The 16,708-nt window shown below is 31.6% G+C and overlaps 1 protein-coding gene across 3 annotated transcripts in view; it reads left to right on the top strand.

Moving 5' to 3' along the window:
• The first annotated feature begins 3,395 nt into the window (after positions 1-3,395).
• Positions 3,396-16,708, top strand: part of LOC145263121 (protocadherin-7-like) — a 391,269-nt gene continuing 377,956 nt past the window's right edge. For all 3 annotated transcript variants that reach the window (XM_080120396.1, XM_080120104.1, XM_080120197.1), the window contains exon 1: positions 3,396-3,533. The gene's annotated coding sequence lies outside the window, so the exon portion shown is untranslated. The remainder of the gene's footprint in view (positions 3,534-16,708) is intronic.

Below are 16,708 nucleotides of genomic sequence, written 5' to 3'. Positions count from 1 at the left end.
ATAATAAATAATATATATATAATATATGATACATATAATATATAATACATATAATATATATAATAAATAATATATATATAATATATGATACATATAATATATAATACATATAATATATATAATATATAATACATATAATATATATAATATATAATACATATAATATATATAATACATATATATAATATATATAATACATATATATAATATATAATACATATATATAATATATATATAATACATATAATAGATATATTATATATATAACATACATTTATGTTATATATATAATATGTATCTACGTAATATATCTAATATATATAATACTGTTTTAAAAATAATAAATAAATAATAATATATATAATAGATATATTATATATATAATAGTGCTGACATGTTTACGATCTTGTGTAAGTCGACCTCGCCATTTCATTTTAAAATTCTAGAGACTATTTTTATTAAGTCATTGAGACCTTTTCTTTGCAACAAAAAGAGAAACTTTTAGGACTTAATTTAGTTTCTATGTAAGTTTTCCTCCGTTTTTTTTTTCGCTGTTTTTTTTTTTTTTTTTTTTACTTCCCCGCCATATTCATACTTTTTTTTTAATCGCCTTTTCCTTGATTTAGCTCTGTCGAGCGAGGAACGAAACCTGGTTAGCTAACTTTTATTTTCATATTTTTAAATCATCAAGTTGATTGGTCTGTATTTAGCCATTATTAAATCCTGTACCCTCCCGAAAAATGTTCATATATATATATATATATATATATATATATATATATATATATATATATATATATATATATATATATATGTGTGTGTGTGTGTATGTGTGTGTGTGTGTTCGGACGATTAATTGGAATCCAAATTTCGAAAAGTTACACATTTTTGTGGAATCGGTATCACTAACGTAAAAATGTGCGCCTATTTTCCGATGCCGAAACAAGATTCCTTTGTTATTTTTTAATTAATTTTGTTTAAAGTAAAAATTTACTATTGCTGTTAATGATGAAATAATAAATAATTATTAATTTTAAACTTACAGTAAAAGTGGCATCTATATATCATTCCCTGCGGTGATGTGTTTTACGCTTGAGAAAATATCAGCACAGTTAATGTTTTTACGATTATCGGAAAAAAATAACTTTATAGTCAAATATTTTGAGATTTATAAAAATCGGAATCGGTAATTGTATCGGAACATTGAAAAATCTTGGGATCGTCCCTTCACTAATCGTATATATAAACGGCTATATGTTGTCTGTCTCCATATTTTCAAACTATCTTCTTCGAAACTAAAAGTCGCTGAGCAGTGCTAGAGGGATGTCAAATGATTGGATTTTTTACGGACCCTTCTTTTATGCGTCTTTAGCTGGTTAAAATTGTTTTCAGGGGTTAAAAATGGGTCAAAATTGAAAAAAATCGTTAAGTATTTTAACATTCATCTTAGTTTATTTTTAATCGATTTATATGGGTCACGTTGGTACAGTTGTACAGTCAGAAGCTTTGAAAGCTACAGATTCAGTTTCGATTCTAGCTGATGGCACCTATTTACTCTTTTTAAAACTTTTGAAATCCCGACCTTATAATAATATATACGAAATCTGTACCAATTAAAACGTCATATTTAAGCGTATTTTACAACCCCCACGCCGTTAATATATATATATATATATATATATATATATATATATATATATATATATAGAGAGAGAGAGAGAGAGAGAGAGAGAGAGAGAGAGAGAGAGATGTTGTTTTGTTTTGGTTTTAGCGATATGTTTTGAATGAATTCAATTATTTGCGAAAGTGCATTTTTAACTAAATGCGAGTTGGGAATAATTGTCCCTTTTAACCAATTTGGTACCCCCACATGGTGAACAGTATATATATTATTTTTAAAATGTAATTATCCACTGACACGTGTTTCGTCGTCTACGACTCATCAGAGTGGCTGAATCTGGCGAGATTCGAAATCGGGACCCAACGGTAATGAGCCTAAACCCTTGCCCCTTATATATATATATATATATATATATATATATATATAGATAGATAGATAGATAGATAGATAATCACTTGAATAATATAAATATGAACATTTTATATTAAATTCTTTTCTGATAAATGGAATAAGGAAACATTTTTCGTTGTAATTTTTGGTTGCACATTCGATGAACAAACATATAATTATTTTCTTTTGTATTTATCCTAAACTAAACAGAATTCAATATAATATGACCTCCGTTGAATACAATGGGCTAAATTTCACCAACAGTAACCACTTATGCGACTGCCTTTAGGAGATTTCTATTTGTAAATATACCAACCCGTTAATGCTCTTATAATTACTTGAAATCACTGTCAAATTTCGATGACATTTTAAGTTTCTTCCAATAAATTATATTTTATAACAAACTAAAGTTTTGAAATGCAACAACATAGCAATTTTAAGCGTCGTAAAAGTTTTACGGACATTAAGTTTGGTCCGTAGTAGCACACAAGCTTAGTAAAGTTATACATACACACAGGAGCGGTCGCACACACACCCACACGTCCAATATTCACACGCACGCTGGCGTGTATACATTTGTGTCTCTTCTACGCTGCGTGTTTTCCGCTCTAAGCAGTCGGACGAGGCTACAAATCGGGAATAAGTCCGAGAAATTTCCTGCCTTTTTCAAACGTTTAACAGAATGCCTTCAGTGTCGCTTGTGCCCAGCGTTACCGTATGGTAACAATAAATAAATAAATAAATAAATAAATAGAGGAACATGTTGATCGTTAGTGAGGCGGCATCCTCTCGGGGGACGTAGCGTATCATCTCTACTCTCCCGCTCCAAACGACTGTTGCCGTTTTCACCAAACCAATAGACGCGGCTTGCCTCGTTATTGTCGTGGTAGTTGTCGTAGGAGGAGTAGCACTAGTCTTTTGGAACACGTGCGAAAAGGAAGAAAGAAAGCCGAAGAATAAGAAAAGGAGAAAAATCACTTCCTCTACCCTTCAATCATCCACGCACCGACTCGATTCTATAATCTAACAAGAAGAAACGCAGAGTGGATTGATGTGTGCGAGAGAGAGAGCGGACGAAGGGACCTGTATGCTTGCTACGTACCTATACGTCTCTCAGCTTAGAAATGGTTTTATATTTTATATAAAAGTATAATCGAACTTTTTCTTTCTCTTTTTTTTTAGTCACATAAACACAACAAACAACAGTGCGTGTGTGTGTGTGTTTTAAAATATATATTTCGACTGATTGGCATTTCCTTTCAACTGGTTTTAAAAAAGGAAAAAATAAAAGTTCAAACCAATCGAATTAAAGAAAAATCACAATCAATCTTTCTAACTTAAAAACAAATTGATTTTTCAATAAAAAGTCCCTTATTTTCTTACACTACTTTTCAACACAAGTTGACGAAAGAAAAAGAAAAGAAAAAAAAAGAAAAAACACTTACTATAGAGAGAAACATTACCAACTATCGCATCGACGGATACACTTCATAAATAAGCGATTTATATTTCATTCATGTTGGTAAGTAAATGCATTCATTCATTCATTCATTTTTTATTATTTTTTTTTTTTTAAGAAGTTTCGCTCTTTAACAAAGTGGGGTATAATTCTGTACTGTCTGTATTTCCTCCTCCTTCGAAAGCAGTGTTTTGTTTTGGTTATAGCCGATCGATCACCTGCGGCGCTCAATGCGGGTCATCTCGACAGGTACGATCAAATGTTGCAAAATAGCTCTGTAAACTCGCCTTGTGTCTAACTTCGCTGGCAGATTTTAGTGAATGGAGAGTTAGGTTAAAATTTATGAATCAATTCTTTACTCAAACAGTATTGTTATTTCCATTATCGGTGAAAGATGTTTGCACGAGTAAATCGATTGAACCGAAATCGATAGATTATCTCTACAATTGTGGAAAAGGAATTTTTCATATAAAGTCCATTTTTTTTTACTTGTGCAGTTTATGGACCGTGCAGAAAGTATCATGTTATTATTTACAAATCAATTTTTTAACATGGGTAGAGGTTAAATTTGGTGTGCTTTCGCATAATAATTACATTTTTTTAAACCGTAAATATTGAATTTAACGCGAAAGTTCTATCGCAAAACTAGCGCGGTCCGTAAACTGCCCAAGCAGTTTTTTTGTGTGTGTGTGGAGGGATTCTTTAAGAGAATTTGAACTAAATTCTTTTTTATTATTTCTTTATGACTTTACCTAAACCTACCCTAACATAAATTTTGGCTTAGATTAGTAAAAGACTAAAAGTGTGTTTAGTTCGGTTCAGATGCTGAAGAAGCACATTTTTAATAGTATGGTCTCGCGTTGTTTTCTGTTTTGCTTTGTTTTCTTGATCTTTTATTCTTATCCGATACGAACTACTCAACCCCCCCAACACTAAAAACTGACAAGCTTACCTTAATTGTCAAACCAAAACATCGCATCGTAACTAAAACCAACCTTAATATTATTTAATGTATTTGAATAGTTATTTATTTATTTATTTACTTACCTCATCACGCAGTAGCAGGTAGACACAAGGTCATGATGTAGGGAAGATCTAAACCTCCAAAAAGCAATATTCTTAATTGGTATAAAAATTAAAATATTCTCGGTCTAGATAGATTTCCTCATTAGTGATGGAAGAAAGAAAAGTGGCATATCAGACCAGATATTTTACTCGTAACATAGAAATCTAAGCACGATCAATGGGTGACTTACTTATTGAATTATTTATTGAATTTGTTAAATCGTCCTTACATTTTCGGCGGATGTGCACAGCGCCACACAGCACAGCGCTTTTTTTCTCATTTCTTTAAATATATATATATATATATATATATATATATATATATATATATATGATAGAACATTTGATTATATTGTATCATTATGATTATTTGAATTACTGTTGGTTTTATACTCCCAAACCTTCGGACGATGAAACCTACATTTGTCAAGTCTGCTTTTAGAACTTGGGGAAACTAATATTCGAACTTTGGAACCTGGGTGAATTTCAAACAGAACCCTTTATATAATACGCGTTCGAAATGTCATTCAGGTTTCCGAGTTGGACATGAAGTTTCCTAAATTCCCCTAGAAAATGCCTGAAAAAAATAGACTTGAATAAAAATCGGAGTTTACATCTCTATTTGATCTGTTTGTGTGCTCTTTACGGAATATGTATATTTTTTTAATATGATTTTCAAGTTAAATTCAATTTTTACGATATCTTTTAAATTTCTAGGTAAAAAGTACAGAATAATAAAGAAAGGGTTCCCCTTCCCCATATTAAAATCAAGTTTTAAATAATAACGTTATTTCAGCTCGATTTGTAAGCTGCATAAGTACTGCTATATCCCCACGAAGGCAAAGTTAGATAAACGGTCAGTTTTGATGTGAAAAAAGATTCAAAGGACCAAAGTTGGACCAAAATTTATAATTGTCTCGGTCTAGAAGGAGTTCCTATTGACTGGTCGAGGACAGAAACGCTGAAGTGCTGTATCAAAACAGATACTACATTTTACGTCTAACCAAAAAGTTAAGGGATACCGAAAGTGCGAATAGTATCCGAAATATTATAAAAACGAAAACCTGTTTCAGAAAAACAAAAAGTTTAGGATGTGTGTTGTTTTTGTTTTTGTTTTTTTGTTTTCTAATTCTTATCTAAAAAAATTCCGAAAGTTTTTGCAATTCTATTGATTAAGCTCCAATAATTTAGCATGGAGTGCAGTGCAGTCATCTAATTCAAAATTAATGTAAAATGGTGACCTGAATTTTTGATCGGTTCTTAGCCTCCATTCCCCCCAAAAAATAAATCTTGTTTTATCAGAATTTAGATCTTCCGTTAAAATTACGTAACAAAATGAACAAAAAAAATTTGAATTCGAAATAAATTAGCAGGGTCATCTGACGTTGCCCGGGATTGAATGATGAACGAATGTCTCACACTCCCATATTTTTTTATTGTCATCGAAATCGGTAAAATCCCCCATTTTTCAATCAACTAGATTAATTGCCTGTTTTAGTTGGGGGGGGGACACATGCCTTTCGCAGTGACTTAGTTCACAATACATTTTAGTCTACATTGCACTGTAGAGAACCTACTGTTTATTTTATGAAATTATTTTTATATATAATGGCTTGAATGAAAAAGTCATACCATACTTCACTTTTGCTCTAAACAGAAACATTCATTTCGTATTTCATATCAAAGATCCTACTGTTGATTTTATAGACCTGGCATTACTGCGTGTGCGGTGATAATGGCTTGATTTAAGTAAACTGAAAAAGTTAAGTGTCATATGGTTCAATTGTGCTTTAAACAGCAACATTTATTTCGAACACGACCCAAATCCAAGAACGTCCTGTTGATTTTTATATGTCGAGCCTTTCGGCTTGTTTTGTAATAAAACTTCTGGAATGCACTTGTTATGTTTGGCTGTGTAAGGTTTTAACTTTGGTCAAAATCGCCTGTTCCTTCTTTCATCGGATTTATTTCGATTATTGGTTATCGATACTTATTGAAAACATTCCGATACAAAACCGATCTAAACACTGCTAAGCCCATAAAATTCCTTCGTGTGAATTTTCATAAAAATCTGCCCAGTCGTTTTCGAGTCCATAGAGAACGAACTCACACAAACTGACAAAGTTGTTTTTATATAATAGAAGGGATGAAAACAATCTGACGCTTTCGTGTTCAATCGATTTACTAATGTTAACATCTTTCGCCGATAATGGAAATAACAGAAATGTTTGAATGAAAGAACTGATCCATAAATTTCAACTCCTGACGGGAAGGGAGTCAGTAACTTACACTGCAAAATAACCCACATCCTCCGCTAAAATAATCAGGTCCATGTGAAGCTTACGGATAATTACTTCATTTTATAGACTCGCTCATGTCTTCAAACTTAACCCTAATAATTTGCGATGAATGTAAATAACATTTGTTTCTAACGGCCTAAAATACGTAGGAAAAAAAAAACTGTTTGGAGACGAGTGATTCTATAAAAAAAAAAATGCGATTTTTCATAATAGATGTTTGTGAAAAAGGTATGTTGTACACGTCGGCTGAATCTTCTAAATCATTTCGAAACTGGTTTATCCGAACTTAGAAAAACATGACGTGTTTTTTCTCTTTAAAATTAACTAAGGAAACTACGATTTAAAACTTGCTTTTGCTGCTATTTTGTGAAAGTTCCACTTTTGGGGGATTTAAGCATGTCTATATTAAGTCTTTTTTGTTTTAAGTAATTTATCTGTATACTTCTATCCTTCCTTGTTTCATACACACACACACACACACACACACACACACACACACATATATATATATAATATATATATAATATATATATATAATATATATATAATATATATATATAATACATATATAATATATATATAATATATATATATAATACATATATAATATATATATAATATATATATATATAATATATATAATATATATATATAATACATATATAATATATATATATAATATATATATATATATAATATATATATATAATATATATATATATAATACATATATAATATATATATATATATATATATATACACTATTGCTTGTAAAGAAATAATATTAGGGTGTTCAATTACGGTAAAATTTATTGGGTAAGTTTCTAACAGGATTTTGTTTTATTTTTAAGTCATTATCGAAACTTCAAATATTTAGGTGTAAATTCGTAGCCATTTTTCTTGTTCTCACTAGATGCTAGACATTATGTCTTTTTTTTTCAAAACGAATAATCGTTTTTAAAGGAGTAAAACCTCTAAAACATTTTCCCAGTAGATAGAAGAGTAACTTATCTTTCCTTTGATGGCATTTATTTGTTATATATTTGTTTTATACCATTTTCGTGCCAATGTGTATTGCTAAACAAACCTGTTCTTTAGCTAATGTCCGGATTGTTTAATGCTTCCGCGAAATCTCATGTATAAAATGCCTAATATAATGTATTATACACACATGCATATATATATATATATATATATATATATATATATAATTTGAAGTGGCTATTTTTCAAATGTAGGGTAACCAGTGAAATATAACGATGTTATTACAAGAGTGCTCAATAAGGAAGTAGAGCAAGTTACATTTTCAATTTGTCTTTAAATAAACAGTAATTTGTTGCTACACAGCCATGAGCATGTTTCGGTCTTCTAGTGTTTAGTAACTAGAGACCTCTTCAGGCGACAAAGCTTATTTCCAAAAGAAGATATATCTAGTTACTAAATATTAGAAGACCGAAACATGCCCATGGCTGTGTAGCAACAAATTACTGCTGATGTAAAGACAAATTGGCAATATATATATATATATATATATATATATATATATATATATATATATATATATATATATGATTTTAAAATTTCAAAACAGTTTCAAATATTATAATCAAGCTCAGGAAATAAGCACTCACATGTGCGCGTGTTTCAGAAAATAATTTTCATATAAAATGTTTGAACATTGTATTGGTTTTCCCATGACCAATGTCTCCAACTTACGAAGGCTGGAATAATATTTTGGCCGTCTATGAAACGTAACCTTAACGACAACAGTTCAGAGTCCGATGTTCGCACTTAACGACAAATGAAAACGGATTCCCCGATAAGCATTGCGATCATTAATATTTAAAGTGGCACTTTTAATGAATAAAGACTCAAAATATTTCAGTACTTGCGGAATCAGTCTCGAATAACGAAGAAAATGTCCGAGCCCGTTCCAGAAATAACTGAAGATTTCTACCACTTAAAAGTCACAAAAATATGTAAAAAAAAAAATGTTGGTAATGATTTCAGACCTCCAAAATATAAATTTAAAAACACTAAAGAAAAGGCCATGAAATTGTAAACTGTTTCGGTCATTTCCGTGATTGACTTTTCTTTGAAAAAACTAACCATATAAGTATTGAAATTCTTTCGGTGTCTATTCATTAAAAGTGTCCTTGTTTTATTAACATTGCGTTCGACCGTTTTAGGCATTATAGTTTCGTTTTATTTATGTATTTTCTGCGATCAATACATTTATATATAATTTCAAAAAAATAAATAAAATAAAAAAAATATTATCCATATATGTTCATAATTAGCATAGCTATATTTTGGCTCATTTGTGTAATCATATTTTAGTCACCTAATTTATTTAATAAGCGAACGTGTTTCGGCAAGTTTTTTTTTGTTTTTGTTTTTTTTTTGTTTTTTTTTTGTTTTTGTTTTTTTTTTTTTGCACTATTTCCAAAACACTAATTAAACCATGTTTTAATAAGAAGTGGTTTTCTTAATTGAAATACCATTGAAAACGTAAAGATATAGCAAGGCTTATCGTACACGTGAAACGCTAAAATGAAAGTAAACTGGAAAAAAGTAATCATCTTTTTAACCAAGTCGTAAACATGGCTACAAAATATAATTTAAGTTTATCATTTTTTTTTTTAGTTAAAGGGGATGATCATTTCACATAAAAGCTATCATTTTCCCACGCATGGAGTATTGGTACATCTACCACTAGTCTCTCCCTCTTGGCTAGGGTCCCAAAAAAGTTTCAAATCTAATAGATCCCATTTTGTCCCATCGCCGCAATGTTGCATCCCTGTGTCTGTTTTACCAATATTTTAAAGGAATGTGTTCTGATGAACTCGTTGCACTTGTGCCCCTTCGACAAACATATTCCCGACAAACCCGTTTATCTATTGGATCACAACCCTTCACTCTTGAGATTTCTTCCCTAGACTTTGAAATTCTCTACCTGCTACCTCCTTCCTTAACTGTACTGATATGCAGAAGTTTAAACGTAACGTAAACAAATATCTTGTTAATCTTTCATAGGCATGGTCCCAGATAGTATTCCCTTATATTCAAGTGGCGATATGCGTTCTAGAGGTGAACGTAAAATAAATAAAATGAAAAAGTATTCCCTTATATTCAAGTGGCGATATGCGTTCTAGAGGTGAACGTAAAATAAATAAAATGAAAAAGTATTCCCTTGTATTCAAGTGGCGATATGCGTTCTAGAGGTGAACGTAAAATAAATAAAATGAAAAAGTTAATACAGGCAAATAAAACATGGTCACCATTTTTGTTCCTGACTTGTTCCTATTTACAATGCCTCCCCACGGGACAGAGTTAGACACCAGGGTCGTTTTTTAATGTAGAGAAAAGGAACAAAAATAAAAATTGTCTCAATTGTGAAGGATTTCTCCTCTACTGACAGAACAAGAAATTGAAGTGCAACATCTGAAGAACAGATGGTATTTATTTGCTCCCCCACCGAGCAAATTAGGCACAAGGCCGATTTTTAATGTGAGGAGTGAAGGGGAAATGGGGACCAGCTCCCCGGGGAGTAGGGGAGCTGGATAGTGACAATTGGTATGAAGGGTTGCCCCTACATTGACCAAGGTCTTATATGTGGGGTCGCCCCCACATATGGTCTTTGCTTGCAGTATCTGCCGGAACAGATGGTATTTATTTGCTCCCCCACCGAGCAAATTAGGCACAAGGCCGATTTTTAATGTGAGGAGTGAAGAGAGGGGGAAGGGAAAAAGGGGACCAGCTCCCGAGAGGTGGGAAATGGGAGCTGGTTAAAGGTCAGGCATGTGGGGTTGCCCCCACATCTAGTCCTTGCTAGTCATAGCTAGTCATAGCTTGCAGTATCTGCCGGAACAGATGGTATTTATTTGCTCCCCCACCGAGCAAATTAGGCACAAGGCCAATTTTTAATGTGAGGAGTGAAGGGAGGGGGAAGGGAAAAGGGGACCAGCTCCCGAGAGGTGGGAAATGGGAGCTGGTTAAAGGTCAGGCATGTGGGGTTGCCCCCACATCTGGTCTTTGCTAGTCACAGCTAGTCATAGCTTGCAGTATCTGCCGGAACAGATACTACACTTTGATCTTGGCCCGAAGGCCAATGACTTGTTGAGCAAGGATTCTGTATACTTTTTTCCGAGCAAGTTTCCATTGCAACGTGTCACATGTACGATAAACTTGGTATAACCGACTTTTTTATGCAATTTTTATTTTGGATACCTGTGCAGTTTACGGAACTTGCTATTTGATTTCAAAATAAATTAAATACTTAAGGTATCTTTTGTTAATTAAACTGTTAGGTGAAAGTACAAAATAACTAACAAAGCGTCCTCCTTCTCATGTTAAGAATATTTTTTCTAAATAATAACGTTACTATTTCAACATGGCCCACCATCTGTACAAGTATTTTATTTTTTTGCATATTAAAACAGGTGCTAAGTTCAAGTAAAGTTGCTTGGAAAAATGTTGAAACGTATTTCACTCTAAATAATTTAGGTGAATGAAATAAAATGTAACCAATTTTATTTATTATTTCTGAAACAATTACAATAATTTAAATAGTTTGCCTTAAATATTTCTCAGCTCTTATGGATCTGTATTTAGCTCTAAGATGATAATCTCACACGTATGCAGCGGCATTATCAATATTCAGGATCTAAAATCCGATGCAAATCATAGCACTCCGGTCATACGATTAGATGCGTGCGATCTACTTTGCTTATAAAACAAATAACTTTACTGACGACTTTTAGCTAGGCGGAAAGTGTAGCACCTGTTCTGCCACCACACTTCATATTTTCTCTTTCAATCAGTGAAGAATAAATCATTTTATATTGTTGCATTTTTTGTCCTAATTCAGAGTGCTCCTTTTTATTTATTTATTTCAAGGATTGGATTTTCTATACAGTAATCCAAATAAATACATACAATATACAATAGAACAAAGTAGAGTAAACTCAACGACAAAAACACATAGACAACAAATAAATGTTACCAAAAGCAAGATAAGTTACTCCTCCTTTGTTTTGTTGTATGTTAACTTATTTTAAAGCGATGCAAATATATGTTACAGCCTTAAGTTAGATCAAAAATAAAGTAATTGTTGCTACTAGGTGGCATGATAATCGCTCAAAAGTCGAAAATTAAACAAAATTGTTTGTAATAAAAATATAGTCCGGTTAAACATATTTTCGCACGATTGACATTCATTCGCTATTTCTGTTGATTGTTGGTAATTTATCACCTCTTTCCTTGTGGGGAGGATATTTCATAATGATTTTGCATTTTATTTGTTGTTTTGGTATTAAAATTATTTTTTTTTTTTTTTTTGCTTTTGCTTTTTTTTTTTAATCGGAGAACAAAAATGAAAAAAGCAATGTGCATGGCATTTATGCCTGTAGTCACGTTAACAGGCACGTTCTTCGTAAGATATCTGGAGCTAAGTGATGTTTAGTCCAGTGCTAAATGGGTGACCTTTGAACATAGGTCGTGCTGCATGTCGGAAAACAAATGTACCTTAACGTCGCCTTCAATGTAAAATGCAAAAGTTATCAAGGGATTGGGCCGCAAAGTAGTTTACAATGTCCATCAGTTTTAAACATAAAAAGAACATCTGGTCAGTTCTAAGATCTGTGACTATTGTGAAATACAAGTTATAGATAAAAGCACGTCCTAATAGTCTTGCAAGCAAATGATCTGTTACTGATGTATAAAACCAACGAACAGTTCTACACTTAGATATGACATCGATTTCAGATGTCATTTACAACATTTATGAAGTTTATTTGATAGGAATTGTTGAATAATAAATTACAGTAGAACCTCGAGATACGCAGGGCCTGGGATACGGTTTTTTCAGGTTATTGTGTTTTCCGGACCCTGGTTACGGTATTTGTCCTACCATTGTGTTATTTATAATGTTATTTGATTATATACTTTTGTATTATATACTATACTGTATTTTGTTACTAATTTTTAATGTCGCATCCCGGGGTTCCACTGTATTTGTATATAGATTAACCGTTATTTATAAAAGAAAAGTGCAAATTACATTTTAAAATGTGTATTTTTCTTAACATATAAATAAATTCCTTAATATTCGTCATTTCCATTAAGCGATGGTTAACATTGTCTTGTGGTGATTAGGTATATAATAATACACTAACTTGATCTTCGTACGTACGTTGTACTCTTTTCACGCACAATGGCAAATGAGAAAAAGTCTGTTTATCCAAGGTTATCATACCATATGAATCCAAAGATTATATCATTGGTTTCCATGATATTTTTCTAGTTGGAATTCTTTCTAGAAATCCATCGTGTAGTTAAGGCAGGGAGTACGAAAAGGTTCCCAACATACAAAGTGAAAGTGATTTTTGTTGTTGAAAGAACTGAGGTCGAACTTGGAGCACATAGGTCGTCAGTTCGTGTCGTTAACCACTAGATCACGGTCACTTCCCTTTTCTAAAGTAAGGAAACAGTCTGTAATCGTTTTTCAAAAAGCAAATTATCTTGTCCCAGTAAAATTTCAATGAAATTGATTTCAAAAAGCGACAGCTATTTTATTAATTTTAAGAATATACAACCAACAATTATTATTCTATGGAGAGATATATTAGTTGTATATATATTTCAAGAATATTTAGCACCAATGATTAATTCTATGAAAGAAGAGTGTTTTTTTTTTAATAGTAATGACCCTGATAACTTCATAAGTAATGTTACCATTATCAGATTGATGTAGAAATCAACGTTGAATTTACAAGGGGTTCCACTAACAAATATTAATTTGAAATTGATTTGTACCTATGTAGAGAAGGTACCATGTTATTTTTTTAAGATAAGATTTTCAAGTTAAATTCAAGTTTTATGGCATCTTTCTTTCTTTTATTAAATTGTTAGGTGAAAGTACAGATTAGTTACAAAACACCTCCACTCCACATGTATAAATGGCTTTCTAAATAATAACGTTATTCCATCAGGGTACTTTCTTTGCATAAGTACCAAGAAATTAAGTGGAAATAAACGGTGAAAGTGTTGTGGTATTGACATTCAATTTTAATTATCTCTTAACCGGTCTTTGTCGATGGAATTGTCCAAGAAGAAAACCATAGCAACCGCTACGAATTCGGATTTTTAATGATAAATAAGAATTGCAATATGCTGACGAGTTTCATAACATTTTGTTGTTATGAAACAAATTAGTCGTTCAAGGTGTATTTCTCTTTAAAATAAAAATGTTCTCTGGATAATTGTAAACGCGAAAGTTTTATGAAAAATTATTTGAGATGACTATTTCAATGCACTTGTTCTCATTTTATAAATATTTTTCTGTTAATATAAACCAGCATAATGTTCGATAATGGGCCGGAAGACCGGAGTTCAATTCCCAATCGAACCATAACTAAGACTCGAGAAAATAGTACTTGATAAACACTTGCGAAACATTTAGAATTATAAGCCCAATAAGATACATCCCCCTACATCCCAGAGTAGTAAGTAATGAAAATGGAGCATTCGGGTCGCCCTCAACTATAGTCGATCACGTTACTTTTACTTTTCTATTCGGATGGTTATATTCTCGTCGCGCTCTGAGGCTATATCGGCTGAAACGGTGTTTACTGTAGGAACAAAGTTCAGAATAGTAGTCCGAATAATGCAAGTTATAATATGAATTTATATAAAGGAAAATGCTTGGTAAATTTGTATTCGCTTTACTGTTTATTCACCAATTATGAAGGCCAATAATAGCTCGATGGTGTGATGAATGAGACTTTGTAGTTGTGAGCCAAATAACAAAGAATACTATCTGAGGGTAAACGTGACTATTATTTTACATGAAACACACCTGGGAAATTCGACAAAAAAACTATATTAGTTTAACTACACATTTATGCTTTATTTGGGTAACTATTAACTAGAAGTTATATGCATTTTAAAGTTACGTAATTAACGGCAGTGAGTAAAGTAATATTGAATCACAATTAAAAATTACAGAAATCAAAATGCGGTACTTGTACATTTTCGAATACTCCTATTTTTTTTAAGATAGGAGTTTCAAGTTCAATCAATTCTTCAGTTATTTTTAGTGCATTTAATTTTTAGGTGATAGTACAGATTGGTTAACAAAGCCCCTCTCATATAAAATTGGCTTTCTAAATAATAGCACTATTATATTAACACGGTCCGAAAACTGTGCCTAAAATGCTTATAACTGCTAATAAATATTAAGCTTGTTTTAACGCAAATATGTCACAAACAATTAGTTAAATTATGTACTTTCTCCTAATTTCTTAAATGAGTTTCCATTTAATGTTATGTCGCTAGTACTTATCATATACCTTTATGTTGTATTCGTCATTTTTTCGTTGACAATCATCCCTGTGGGAGTACTAATATTGACCCATGGTATGGACTGCGGTTGGTTTTTAAGCCTTGATTGTGCAACTGGTCTCGGAGAAGCTAATATCCGAATTAGCATAAGTCTTTCTTAGACCAGCATTTTTTCATGTTGTCTCGTTTCGATTATTAATTTTAAACTGGATTTAAGTAATCCCCGGAGAAGTTACCTTGTAGATTGCTTTACTATCAGAAGGTATATTTGCATATAACCATGGTCCCTTTATATCAACTTTTCTAACGCTTTTTCCTTTACGCAAGTCTCATAAAACATTACACGCATCATGGAACCCTTGTTCCCCCAAAAAAATTACATATAATGTTATTTTCATCATGGTTCAGAGATATATATATAATTTTAGTAAGTTATGAAAATCTATGTATGATAGATAAGCTAGACAGAGGCTTCGTGCTTTATCCCCGTAGGGAATCATCATGCTAACATTTTAGCCTGACGATTTCCTACGCGGAACCTCTGTGTTTCTTAATTGTCATAAATATATATTCATAACTTGCAAGCTTTACTCACGTATTAAGCACTATCGAAGTAAATGCTGTAAATCTACACATGAAATATACCTCCCTGTAACGTTTTATGTTGATACATGAAATCATATATATGTATATATTATGAGAGAGAGAAAGAGAGACAAACAGACAGAGAAAATGTATTTCCATCTTATCCTGAAAACAAGTCAGCAAGTACAACACGTGCTGGATGATAACGTTTCAAGTGCTGAAGGAAAACAAGAAAGTAAATATCAAATCAAACGATCTGCACTGCCTGGAATTAATTAGAAATCTCCCACTCTACATAAAAAGTCAATGGTAGGTTTGTTTGATTTTTTTAAAGTTATCTGAAATGCTAATTACTTATATATAAAAAATAAAGTACGTAATTCTATTATTGTATGTAAAAATTAATGAGAACACTGACAAAGTATATATCCCGCCATTGGTTGACGAAGGGTGTGCACCAGAAGTTTGTTTATTTTTATGTTTTTTTAAGAATTGATTTAAGTCACTTATTAGTCACGTCTCATCTTCTGCGTAATGGTCGTTGCATACCACTTGTGTACAGACATTAATAGATATATTTCTATTGCCTGTTATATTTATTAACAATACAGTTAAGATATGATATCTATATTGTAATAACTATAATATATATTCTGTGTATTTAGTACAATTAAGTATATATAATTTAATAAAAAAAATTAGAAAATTGAACTAGCTTATCTTACTTTTACTTATGGACCCTTTAAAGTGCTTTGCGAAAACTTTAAAGTCCCGGGGAACTCCGACTGAGAAACGAGACTTTATAGAGAAAGCGATCGGTCGAAGTATATTTGCTTCATACTTAATTAAGATTTTAGAAAATGTGTTGGCGAAGATGATTATTATTATTATTATTATTATTATTATTATTATTATTATTATTATTATTATTATTTATTTTTATTT

This window comes from Euprymna scolopes, chromosome 1, assembly GCF_053919585.1.
Source record: "Euprymna scolopes isolate OS-2025 chromosome 1, ASM5391958v1, whole genome shotgun sequence".
Lineage (NCBI taxonomy): Eukaryota > Metazoa > Mollusca > Cephalopoda > Sepiida > Sepiolidae > Euprymna > Euprymna scolopes.
The sequence above is the reverse complement of the archived record's forward strand: the minus strand, read 5'-3'. Positions and strand labels throughout refer to the sequence as shown.